At 42.9% G+C, this 12,259-nt stretch overlaps 1 long non-coding RNA gene across 1 annotated transcript; it reads left to right on the top strand.

The window, feature by feature from the left end:
• The first annotated feature begins 579 nt into the window (after nucleotides 1-579).
• Nucleotides 580-11,721, top strand: LOC125183302 (uncharacterized). The gene is made up of 3 exons (XR_007165098.2): nucleotides 580-856; nucleotides 5,970-6,115; nucleotides 7,667-11,721. It is a non-coding gene; the product is annotated as an uncharacterized lncRNA (long non-coding RNA).
• The last annotated feature ends 538 nt before the right edge of the window (nucleotides 11,722-12,259 follow it).

Below are 12,259 nucleotides of genomic sequence, written 5' to 3'. Positions count from 1 at the left end.
AAAGGCATTTACCAAGGAATGCATGTGTAACCAAGTTTCCATTAGAGATGTTTTCCAATATCTGACTGCATTGAGGGCATTAACAAAACCTTCCAACAATTTTTACATGACAATATAGTGATGTGGACACTTTTATTTTCATTCTTTAATGCACGACTTGGTGAATATTGCATAAACAATCAGTGACTGATACTTGTAAAGTAAAAACGCAGTCCATTTTAATAAGGGAGTATACCTCTCATCTTGTCCACTGATAGTCCGTTGAAGGTAAGAATCTACAACTGTTCCTGCTGGTGCTTTTAATACTGACAAACCCAGCCCTTGGGAGCTTAATCAGATTTAATTTAACAGTCTTGATTTGATATACAGTCACACTAATGTGAAATACAGCAATTTCATTTATTATTTCAAAGACATAGAATAATAGAATCATAGAGTATCCCGAGTTGGAAGTGACCCACAAGGATCATTCAGTCCAACCCCTGGCTCCACGCAGGTCCACCCAAAATCAGACCATGTGTCTGAGAGTGTTGTCCAAACACGTCTTGAACTCCGGCAGGCTCACTTCCCTGGGGAGCCTGTCCCAGTGCCCGACCACCCTCTGGGTGCAGAACCTTTCCCTAACCCCCAGCCTGACCCTCCCCTGTCCCAGCTCCATGCCGTTCCCTCGGGTCCTGTCGCTGTCCCCAGAGAGCAGAGCTCAGCGCCTGCCCCTCCGCTCCCCTCGTGAGGGAGCTGCAGGCCGCCATGAGGCCTCCCCTCGGCCTGCTCTGCTCTGGGCTGAACAAACCCAGGGACCTCAGCTGCTCCTCATACATCCTGCCCTTTAGGCCCTTCATCATCTTTGCTTTATCAAGTATGTAAAAAGAATTATGTTATTGGTACAGGTCTCTGTTGATCTTTGAAGGACTTAATTGTTATGATTTAACCAAATTGTGTGTGGATCAGAAAAAAAACGGGGGGGGGGGGGATTGAAATGCTGCACTAATTAAGTGTTTTGCCTTTGTTGAATCAGAGTTCACATGCGATAATATATTTTACTTAAACCATAAGGGAAGGAAATTTCAACTTAAATTTGCCAAATTCTGTAATGATTACACCAGTTTTACATAGCAGCAACCACTACTGAATTTAATATGCTTATGCTTCATTTATATCAATGTAACAGAGAGTGAAGCAAGGCCAAAGTATTTTAATTTGACTCTTCTTAACCTTTCCTATTCACACAGCAAAGTGTATGTAATTAGAATGTATGAAAGGAGTAAAAGCTTATGCTCCAGTAGTGCCCTTAAGAACTGGACTGTCTGTATTTGCTTGATTGCCACAAAGTTCAAGGTAGAGCCACGCAGACCTGAGCTGTAGAAGATTAAAGCACTTCAATCCTGCTGCTTCTGTGATAACTGCTAGGTGTTGCTCAGAAAATGTTAAGTGAAGTTCAGGTTTTCCCTAGTCACCTATAAGCAAGAGCATTAAATCAATGCAGGAATTCACTATGGTTTTCTAGATAGCCCCGAAGATGATCAGAAATTTTATAGAAGATAAAATACAACATAATCTTTTATTCATGAGTAATTCACAGTAGTGTTCAAAGAAATATTGTAAGTTCTTGGCTCCTTATGATGAATTTACAGACTTCTAAATCTTTCTCAAAAAGTAAACAGAAATATCTACATGGAGAAAGATTTCAGTATGTGCTGCTTGTACAGACTCGTCCCACCATCTTGAGCTCACTTCCTGAACTAGAATAACTCTGATTTACTTTCACATGAACTACAACAATCAGAGGAAGTAGTAACTACAGCAATTAGCCAAAGGTATTTACATTGCTTATAGTGTCCTTCAAAAGTGTTCTTCAGGCATGCATTTGCACACTACACGCCCTGATCTGATGGGTCTTCCAGTCAGCTCATTGCACCCATCAAGAAAAGAAGTAATTATCTTTGTGAGGTTATTGCCTGTACACAGTAAAAGGGGAACAGCTGATTCATGCCCCACATGGTAGTCGTCTTCCTCCCGTGCTGGCTTAACATTCAAGTCTTCCACAACCTCTGCCTGTGGTGACAGAGATCACCATTTATTGTGTTGCCAACAGCCTTTGCTGTAACCTCCACAAGGAAGTTAGGGCAGGTGCAGTGAGCTAACTGTTCATCACAGAGCTCACAAAATGCCTCCAGCTGCCCACCAAGCCTGGAATTACTCAGATCTGTATGGTTACAGTCCCTCAGTACTGTATTGTCTGAGCAACTGGTTGGGGAGTTTTCTGATTTAACAGGTATGAGCCACTGAGTAGCTAGAACCAACAGAGCTCATAAATACATGCAAGCTTTAAATAGTTATTATTATTACATTTATTAAAGAGAAGTTCAAATAAAACCTTTTCTTGCTTGCTGCCAACTGATTTATTATTTTGCAAGAGCATGCTTGGACTTCCAGGAACCCCCGAAGGCATGGAAGACCCAACTTTTTTTGGTGCTCCAGCACAAAGTGAGGACCCCAGAAACCCTGCAGCTGCCGAGTCTGAAGCTTCCAGGTTCATACAGTCTTCCCAGGGCTTCCAGTCTGCTACTTCACTTCATCTTTCTGGGGCTCCAGGCAGAGCATCCAGGTTGTGCACTGCAGCTGAAGTGGGTATCTGGAAGCTGAGCTCTCTGCTCCAATTTCAACATTTTAAAAGTCTGTTTTTAACAAAATATTTGTATTTATGTTAAAAAATTATTAAGAAATCCCTCCACATCAAATACTGACATTTCTACCTTTGTTTCTAACAAATATTTTTCATCACACACAAATTTTCCACAAGGCAGATATTTCTGTTTTCACCAGCTCTGCTCAAAATTTTTTCATGTATCTATCATTATGACATGCCTGTAAGACAGAAAAATACAACCACCCTCATGTTACAGGGAAGAAATAGGCAGCAGGCCTGCCAGCTGGTAAAGAAGACTTTAAATGATACACCAGAGAACAGTGATAATAGCTTGCAGTTAAGCAAGGGAGGTCAGGTTGGTAAGTACATGGGACAAGCTGATGGGAGCAAGAAAGCCCTTGGGAAGGATAAAACAGATGTAAAGGGGCCACCTCAGATGCCTATACACAAACATATGCAGTCAGAGAAACAAACAGGAGCAGCAAGGCTCCACATTTGGATACAGAGCAATGACATCACTTGAATCATAGAGACATTATGAGATAAGTTATACCAGCAGAATTCTGGCATGTTTGGATGGATGGACGGACGGACAGAAGGACAGACAAAGGAAAATTAAAACATCACTCAGGAGCTCAAGGATGAAGTCAGGAAAGACAGAGTTGAAACTTGTGAGGGACATCAAGTGCAACAAGAGCTTCTACTGCTTCATTAGTGAATGGGATGGGTGATTTACTGACCGTGGGCACAGATAAGGCTGAAGTACTCAGTGCTTCCTTCGCCTCAGTCATCACCAGCAAGGTCTCCCAGGCCACTGTGTCTAGAAGTAGGAGCAAAGGAGAAGAACTTCTTTCTCGCTGGAAGAGGATTGAGGCAAGTACCTCTTGAGAAATCTCGTCTTATCCAACATGATCAGATCACTCATACCCTGTGAGGTAAGGCTGAGCTTTTTTAGCCTAGAGAAGGATTTAGGGAGCACCTAATAGCAGCCTTCCAGTGCCTACAAGATTGAAACAGGAGGTTCTAGATGGATATAAGGGGAAAATAATTACTGGGAAGATAATGAAGCATTGAAACAAATTGTCCAGAAAGACTGGGGAACCTCTGTCCTTGGAAATTTTCAAGACCTGACATGATAAAGCCCTGAGGAATGTGGTCTGAATTCCACATTCACCTGCTCTGAGCAGCAGGCCAGACTAGAGATCTTCAGAGGTCCCTTTCAACCTGGACAGTTCTATGAATTATCACAGAGAGTTGAAGTGAGTTGCCTGATATCCATCAGGCAACGGTGGTAAAAGAAATGGGCTAGAGATTTGCCAAGAATTCAGCTCACTTTTTTTTCTTTTTTTTTTTCTTCCCTTTCTGATGCATGTCCTCTCTACCCAGATCAAAATAATGCAGTTTTCGAGACTATTTAGTACACCGTTGCATCCAGGAATATCTTCTAAGTCCCAGGTCTGAATCTAGAACCATACCTCATCCTGATTGTATCTGGAGCTCCCATATCACCCTTGTGAGACTGGAAATTCACAGCAGTCCTCCTTGCCCTGACCCTACCTTACACACCATACAAAATAATCCCAGGTACATCTCTTGGAAAGTTGATCTACTAGAATAGATGCTAAGGTGGATAGTCAGCAGCCAAAACACCCATGTACGAAAATGTGAATCAAAACATAAATCAAGATTCCTGATTTAGTGGAGCTGCTGAGAACCTCCCCATAGCTATGACTCATCAGAGGGGTGGGGAAGATTACTCCAGTGGTGTTTGCATAACCAAGGATCACTGACCATTTCTTCTACATATATACTCTCATTGTTGTCTTCTAGATGATCTATTTTCAGTCTTTAATTTCACACCCACTCTTTTCCATTGCTCCAGCCTAGATAGTTTATCCCTCACCGTTCTCTGTGTATTTCCCTTGAGGAGGAGAAGTTTTGACTCTTTAGTAGTTCAGCATCAAATAGAACGCTGTTTCTTGAGCTACATACTCAGATATTCCCCCACCCGCTCCAGTTTCCATTCTCTATAAAAGAAACCATTGGGATTAACTGATGTACAATATTTATCAGGCCATTGTAATGTAAATCTTGAAAGCCTCACAAATGCAAACCTTTTAATTGGAATCAAGTTGTTATCAAATGGAAGATCTTTGTGACAGTAGGAGTTAGTTGAGTGGATAATGCAAAACCACTGAGAAATGTAAGGTGAAACAGATATAAATCCTCTTAAAAGGAATATGGATTAATTTCCACTACTATGATCAAGTTATAAAAGAGAGAAAAGAGTACTATGTAGACCACAGAAGGAGATAACTGCAGAGAAAAAATAGATCAGATATCAGAAACCTTCTGCCTTCCCAGCAAGAAGAAAGAAAGTGTGCCAGAAGCAGGAAAGGGGGTGCTTTACATAGAGAAAATGAATGAGAAGATGAAAATATAAGGAAGGGACTGATTCAATAGAGTAAAATTAACAGCAGCTATAGAAAGTTTCACATTTCATTTGACACCAAGGATTGTCATAAGCCAACGACTCACCTCACTGGGTTTGTTGGATCACGATACCCGAAACATTTGTGGAATGAATATTGCTTGCTACCTGGTCAGCTAGAGACCTGACTTTTAAATTTGGTGGTAAAGATTATCCCATTTCCATGTCTAAAAAATAATACTGCCAGAGAGCTGATCATTGCTTCATCCCAAGCAATAACCTCACTGCTGGTTTGACACATAACTCCTGCCTCTAAAATCAGCAGTCTAAAACCTCACGCCTGTTTCTACTCACTTGGAGATCTCAGGATCTAATCTACAGAAACATAAATATTAAAAGTCACCTTGCTAATGATCCCAGAGGAAGGACTAGCTATAAACGAATGGGATTTCAGGGGTGTTTTTTAATTATTTGGTTCATTTCTTGAGAGCACTGAGGAAGAAACGAGACTGTAGGCAGGAACTGAGTTCAGGGAGCTTGGCAAACCAGGGTGAGAAGAGAAGCTGGCAAGAAAATACCGTGTGCAGGGGGCCATGCTGTAATTCAGCTCCGTGCAATTTATCGGATTGACTAACTCTCCAAACGTTGCCAAAGTGAAAAGGAAAAGCCAGACCCTACAGGTACTTGTTGGGAAGGTGCAGTCCAAATAACATTGCTCAAACTGGGATCCCGCATTGATTCCCGATGCAGCACAAGCTGTTACATAGCATGGTTGCCATCTCTCTTCCTCCTGGGCTCAGGCAGCTTTTCCTTCCTTTCCACTGCTCAGCACCTCTTGTAGCTCCTCATAATTTGAGGTAATACGGTGATTGTTTTTTTATTTATTTACAGAATCAGAGAATGCATCAATCTGGCATGTATTGATCAGAAATCAATGCACAACCTGCATCCCTATCTCCTCCTGCCACACAGCAGTCTCTCATCTCCATTTTTGATTTCATGTTTAAACACAGTCCTAAAGGAAAATTAGGACAAAGGTGAGTAAAGTAGAATTTAATAGGAAAAAGAAAAAAAAAAAAGACCTAAATCCAAAAGTAGCATTCATAGAAAACTGTGCAGCTGTCTATAACGTAGTAGGTGCCTTTCTGTTTAGCCCAAAGACTTTTCTGGTGCTGGGCAGTTCGCTTCTGTGCACACCCGCAGCTGCCCCGGCACCTCAGCCTGCCAGAATCCTCAGATAACATCCCTCTGCTTGCATCCAGCGAGCATTTCTAGGCCACGCTTCATGCACGCTAATGGGATTAAGGTCTTTGCAAAATGCAGCTGCAATCTTTTCCTTCGCAGAGAGCGAGAGCTGAAAACTGCCCACCCATTTAAATGACAGCCCAGCAGAAAGAGGCCGCTGCTCCCAGCGTGTGTGTGCCCTCCAGCAGAGCTTCCTGGCCAGGGGAGCCCAGGCTGCCTGCCAACCTGCTCAAGGTTGTCTGCTGTAGAGAGAATGGAAGATGGATTGGGTCTGAAAGGGAGCAGAAGAGACCTATGTCTAATCTATACCCTAAAGTCTGTGAGCAGTGTGCTGGGAGCCCTGTCTGCTGCTCCAGTGACTGCGTTTTGCATAAACCAGTCAATAGAGATCTTGTGAAGCACAGCGTCCCGTGCCAGTGCAAATATTGTGTAAGAGCGCTGTTTTTTTAAAAAATAACTTTTTTGCCAAGATCATTTCTGTCTGGGACATCAGAAAGGAAGATCCCCAGCTCCACAAAAGCGTGCACACAGTCACACGCTACTTCATCACTTCTGCGATTATTCACCAAACGTGCTGACTTTAATCCTGCGCAAGTCAGTAAATCCACTAACACCCTAAATTTAAGCACACAAGGTGGTTTTTGCAGGTTATGGGTTTAGGCTATTATTCTAAATTCCTCTGTTTTCCTTCACTGTTACCTTCAGAAGCAACAGAATGCAAACCCGAATATCAATTTCCATTATTTCAATTTCAAATTCCCTGATTTGAAGGTATTTTCTTAGACAATTTCCACCTCTTTTATTTTTTTCCCTGCTTTCCACGTCTGCACAGGAGAAGCACAAGCCATGGCACAGCCAGCAGCAGTTCAAATGCACCAGCACTGAGTGAGCAGAAATGATTCTGCATCCGCATGCAGGGCTTGCTCACCTAGAGCTAGGATGACTTAGCAGAACAGCCCTGCATCCGTATGCAGTATCTCAGCTCCAGCCACAGGTACAAATATCCTTGCTGACTGCGTGAAAGGGCTTTAATTTTTCCCATAGCCAAATCCTAAAGCCTGTGATGAGCTGTTATGAAAATGGACATCACTTGGGGCTCAGTCCTGGTCCCTTTATAATCTAAATATTTGCACTCCTCAGGAACAGTAGGAGCGAGATCTTGTTCCCATTTAGAAAGGGTGCAAGAAAAAAAAAATCACACATTTCTTTAAACATGCAGTGCAACAAATTTTGTAGCCTTGTGATATTTTTTGCCAGAATACTCTCTGCTCAGTACTGCTTGCCCTCCATACCATTCTTCTAGAGAGCAGAAATAAATTATTCATTATTTTTTCTCTTTAAAGAAACAGTATGCAAGATCTTGAGCTCACTGAAATCAGTGGTAGCTTGGACTACTGACTGGAGAAGTGCTGCCTGTTACGGGATCATGCCTAAGCAGAAAGTGTCTGAGTATGTTAACACGACCCCAGTTCAAGGCTGAAGTTCATGTGAGGAGACTGGTTGATGTCACCAGCTGTGAAACCGCCACTCCTACAACTGACAGGTTAAAGCACAATGGTAAGTGTCAGGGCTGTCTCCTGTATTTTACAAATGTGTTGATTTATCTCGTGTTTCTGAAAAACCAGCGTGAATGTTACAGAAACCGGGTGATCACCACGTACATATAATCTTCCATGTTGCCAATACAACAAAACCAGAAATTTTGGGGAATCAGAGTTTCTAAGGTAATACAGGTTTTTTTTTCCTGAGTATGTAGAACTAAAATAAAGAGAAATATAACCTTCACCTTGCTAGAATGAGCATGGAGACCTGGATCACTGAGAAGTCATCTCTGGGCTTTCTAAACCTGACAACTGTCCTTTGGCGGTCAGATATATCTGTGGCAGAGCGGCTGAACTTTGCATGTTTTGCTAACACAACGGCGCATTGGGTGTTGTCAACCATGTATTCTTACCTGGACACACAACTGGACAGCTCACTCTCTTTGAAAATGGTTCTTTCAAATACACAACAAAAGAATAGCTTTGTTTGAGGTCTCTTGTCCCTCCAAACCGTACAAAACTCAGTCACACTCCATGGACACTGCAGTTGCTGCTATTGTGGAAATGCAGAGGCTCTCGTTTGAATCAGTCCTCACCACATTAGGCAACAAACAAACACAGAACTAGAAGTGGTCTCAGCTCCAGAGGACTTACAATTTATTGTTTTACTCCAGAGCAGTAAAAAGTGATTAAATTACAAATGTTATTCTACAGAAATGACTGTAAAATCTTCACACTGTACCATAACAGCACAAATTCTCCATCGGCCAAACAATGCTGAAGAAACTGTTTAGAAGTATTTCTGAATCCTGAAATAAATTTACTGGAAATAGTTCACTCTTCTTCCTGTAAAAGCCAGACGCATTAATTAACATGAACTCTATTTGCCCGAGCTGAGCCTCAGGGCACTCTAATGAAGTGGAGGAAATTTGGTTTGGGAGGCAAAGAAAATACTCTGTGCTTACTTGATTTAAAAGAAAAAGAAACTGAGCTGTTCGGATGTTTGGGAACCTTGACGTGTCGGCAAAGCACAGGTGATCCAGTCTAATATTCATGACAGCTACCTTCCTTCCTCCCACAGTCCACAGATAACATTTAACTAGCTGTGGAGGGTGATTTCAGGTGCACATTGTGCCATAGACAGACTCGGTATAGCTCAGAGGTTATTAATACAAAGTTCATCGGCTCAGGTACAGCGCTGCACAAACAAGGTTAAACAGCGTTCAGTGTCGTTTCAGATCTGGAAGTGGCTGCGCCGTTTTTACGTGATCTGGGATGTGATGAGTAAGCTTTACTGACCGAGCTAGCTCCATTCACTGTATATCTGAACCACACTACAAAATCAGGAAGACTCAGACGTGCAGCACAGGAAACTTTACTCATGGAGAGACATCAGGTCCAGCAAGCTCCGGCTCAGGAAGGTCTGTCTTGATCCAAGCTGGTTCTAGGCAGATGCACTCAAATATCCATGCACAACACTTAACTTGTGAGGAATCTTGAGCAGTGGCAAAAAAGGGCAGAGACACCTGAGCGGCCTGTTGTGGAGGGAGCCTCAGGACTCAGCCAAAGCTGCCAGACTGTGGTGGATCCACAGTGACTATGCAGAAGCAGACAAGTATCTCAGTACCTTCAGAAACTTCAGGGGATCCTGTGGCATTCATACATCTGTGTGGCAGCATTTTCAAGTCATGTCACCTTCACATTACTCTGGGCAGTAAAGTGATTGAACTTTTACTCCCTGAAGAACTAGCAAAAACCTCAGTACGGGTTATGCATTGCATGTTAAGAAATAAATATTCATGTGCTGAATAAAGGCATAATCATAACCTGAAATGAGGTTAGCCTTATGAACCTGAAAATCACCTCTTCCAAAAACCAAGGCAAGAGGCCTGGCAGCATATCTGGAAGGCTAGCAATCCAGCCCCCAGCTGAAAGACATACATCTGCTTCCAAAGATAAGACCTAACAGTGAGATGGAGCTCTTAGGAAGGTATATAGAAAACCTGACTTTCTGTGATCCACATGTGGAACCACAAAGCCCGATAACCATTTGAAGGCTGGTTATCCTGAGACGTGAATCTTGCTGCCCCAGGTCCTGCGGTCATATAAACACCTCTTGGTAGGCTGCAGTTCAGAAAAAAAAGATGCTACGCCATGGACTGAACAGGAACTTCAGCAGACAGACCACCAAGCAGTATTTTAACAGAATATTAGTTTGTGTATACACACACACACATATACATACAGAGAGAGACAAAAGATCTAAACATCAAATTACATAAAATCTAGTGTGGCTGCCCACCAAAAGGCTCTGCCATCTCCTGTAAACAGAGCCTTGCACTGTATTTAACCTTGTCCTATAGCGCATTCCTCTTATTTTCATACACATTACGTTCAGTAATTTATACAGCCTGCATAACACAGAATTTTTAAAGAGTACTTTGAGTTATGATTTAATGAGGCTTCTACACAAGCCTTTGATAAACTACAAGGGAGAAACACTAGTGCTTCCTTCATTCACTGACTATGATTTAAAGTGATGTGTCAGGATTTTCTTTTATTCACTTCTATAAAAAATAATCTACCTCTCCATGATTCCTTGTGATTGCAATTCTATTTAAAAAGACTATTGATGGATACTGTTTAGCAATAAGAATAAAATTCTCAAGCCTAATGAAATCTACTTAGATGGCACTAACATCTTAGCCAGTTGTGCGCTGATTAACTCCGGAGCCCCATCCACGGTGAAAAAATGCCTCGAGAACACAGAGGGAGCACTGCAGAGTGGTGTAGGGTGGGAAGGTTTAGGAAGGATAAAAGGAGATTTAGCAGACTTAGTCTTGAAAAAAAAAAAGTCTCCAGGCTCCACTCTTTTCCTTATAGCTCCAAAATGAACAGTGGTATGCACTGAGGTGGAGAGACACAGACGTCTGACACCATCCAGCAATTCCAACCTGTCTGTCAGACACAGAGGCATTTGGTGCCAACCATTATAAGCTGCACCCATACAAAACCTAAAGCACAAAGCAGGGCAGCTAGAACTCTGTTCTTTTGCCTGCATATTTGAGCAGAAATGATCAGTATTTAAAGATAGTCTGTACTCGGCTCTGGTGAGGCCACACCTTGAGTACTGTGCTCTGTTTTGGGCCCCTCACTGCCAGAAGGACGTCAAGGCCCTGGAGCATGTCCAGAGAAGGGCTACGAAGCTGGTGAAGGGCCTGGAGCACAAGTCCTGTGAGGAGCTGCTGAGGGACCTCGGGTTGTTTAGTCTGGAGAAGAGGAGGCTCAGGGGAGACCTCATTGCTCTCTGCAACTGCCTGAAAGGAAGCTGTGGGGAGCTGGGGGTCGGCCTCTTCTCACAGGTAACCAGTGACAGGACTGGAGGGAATGGCCTCAAGTTGTGCCAGGGGAGGTTCAGGCTGGAAATGAGGAGACATTTCTTCTCAGAAAGAGCAGTCAGGCACTGGGACGGGTTGTCCAGGGAGGTGGTGGAGTCACCGTCCCTGGGGGTGTTCAAGGAGAGGTTGGACGTGGTGCTTAGGGACAGGGTTTAGTGGGCGACATTGGTGGTAGGGAGGTGGTTGGACCAGGTGATCTTGGAGGGCTTTTCCAACCTTAATTATTCCACGATTCCATGATAATGCTGACATTTAGTTCATTGATATGCTTTGGAATTACCACCAAGATAAACAGAGCACAAGGGATTGGTCTGGGCTCAGAATTACCAAACTAACCAGAAATTCTTCAGGTGAAAAATTCACACTGTGTGCATAGCCATGGTGTGTGCAGAAATTTCAGTCACGCGGATCTTCTGTGCAGCTGTGACACGACTCTCACAGCTAGAGGAATTAAATACCCAGTTTTGCAATAGTGACCAAAGTGATATGATCTAATCTCCATCTTAATTTGGCTGTCCTTACACACCTCCCAATACATCAACCTGAGAACGCATTTGCAGGAGAGCTTTCCTCCAACTGCAGCAGCGGGCTACATTATAGACTTCATATACATAAAATGCTGACTGGACACTTCTACTATGAAGAATATCACTTCTCATCAGAAATCCCCGGGGAGAAAAACACGTCCCTGGATTAATATGGCTTTATTAAACCCACCATTAGGGCTCTGTTTATTAAAAATACCTAAAATGAGTACCTCTAATAGCATCTCGTATGTCAAAGGAAAATGTTAAAAGATAATTAGTGAAGATGCCCAGCTCCGTCGGTAGGCTAAACGGTGTCAGAACCGATTTAGCTGAACGTGCATTTAAATTGAAGGACAGTATTTCCTTATGGGGTGCCATCTGAAACGAGAAGTTACGCCCCATGTAAATTACAAATCCTTGTTTCAATAAGCCAGATGATCAGCCCGAAGTCAGGTTCACGGATAACATGG

This window comes from Anser cygnoides, chromosome 1, assembly GCF_040182565.1.
Source record: "Anser cygnoides isolate HZ-2024a breed goose chromosome 1, Taihu_goose_T2T_genome, whole genome shotgun sequence".
NCBI classification, from domain to species: domain Eukaryota; kingdom Metazoa; phylum Chordata; class Aves; order Anseriformes; family Anatidae; genus Anser; species Anser cygnoides.
This window is presented reverse-complemented; position numbering and strand designations above follow the sequence as displayed.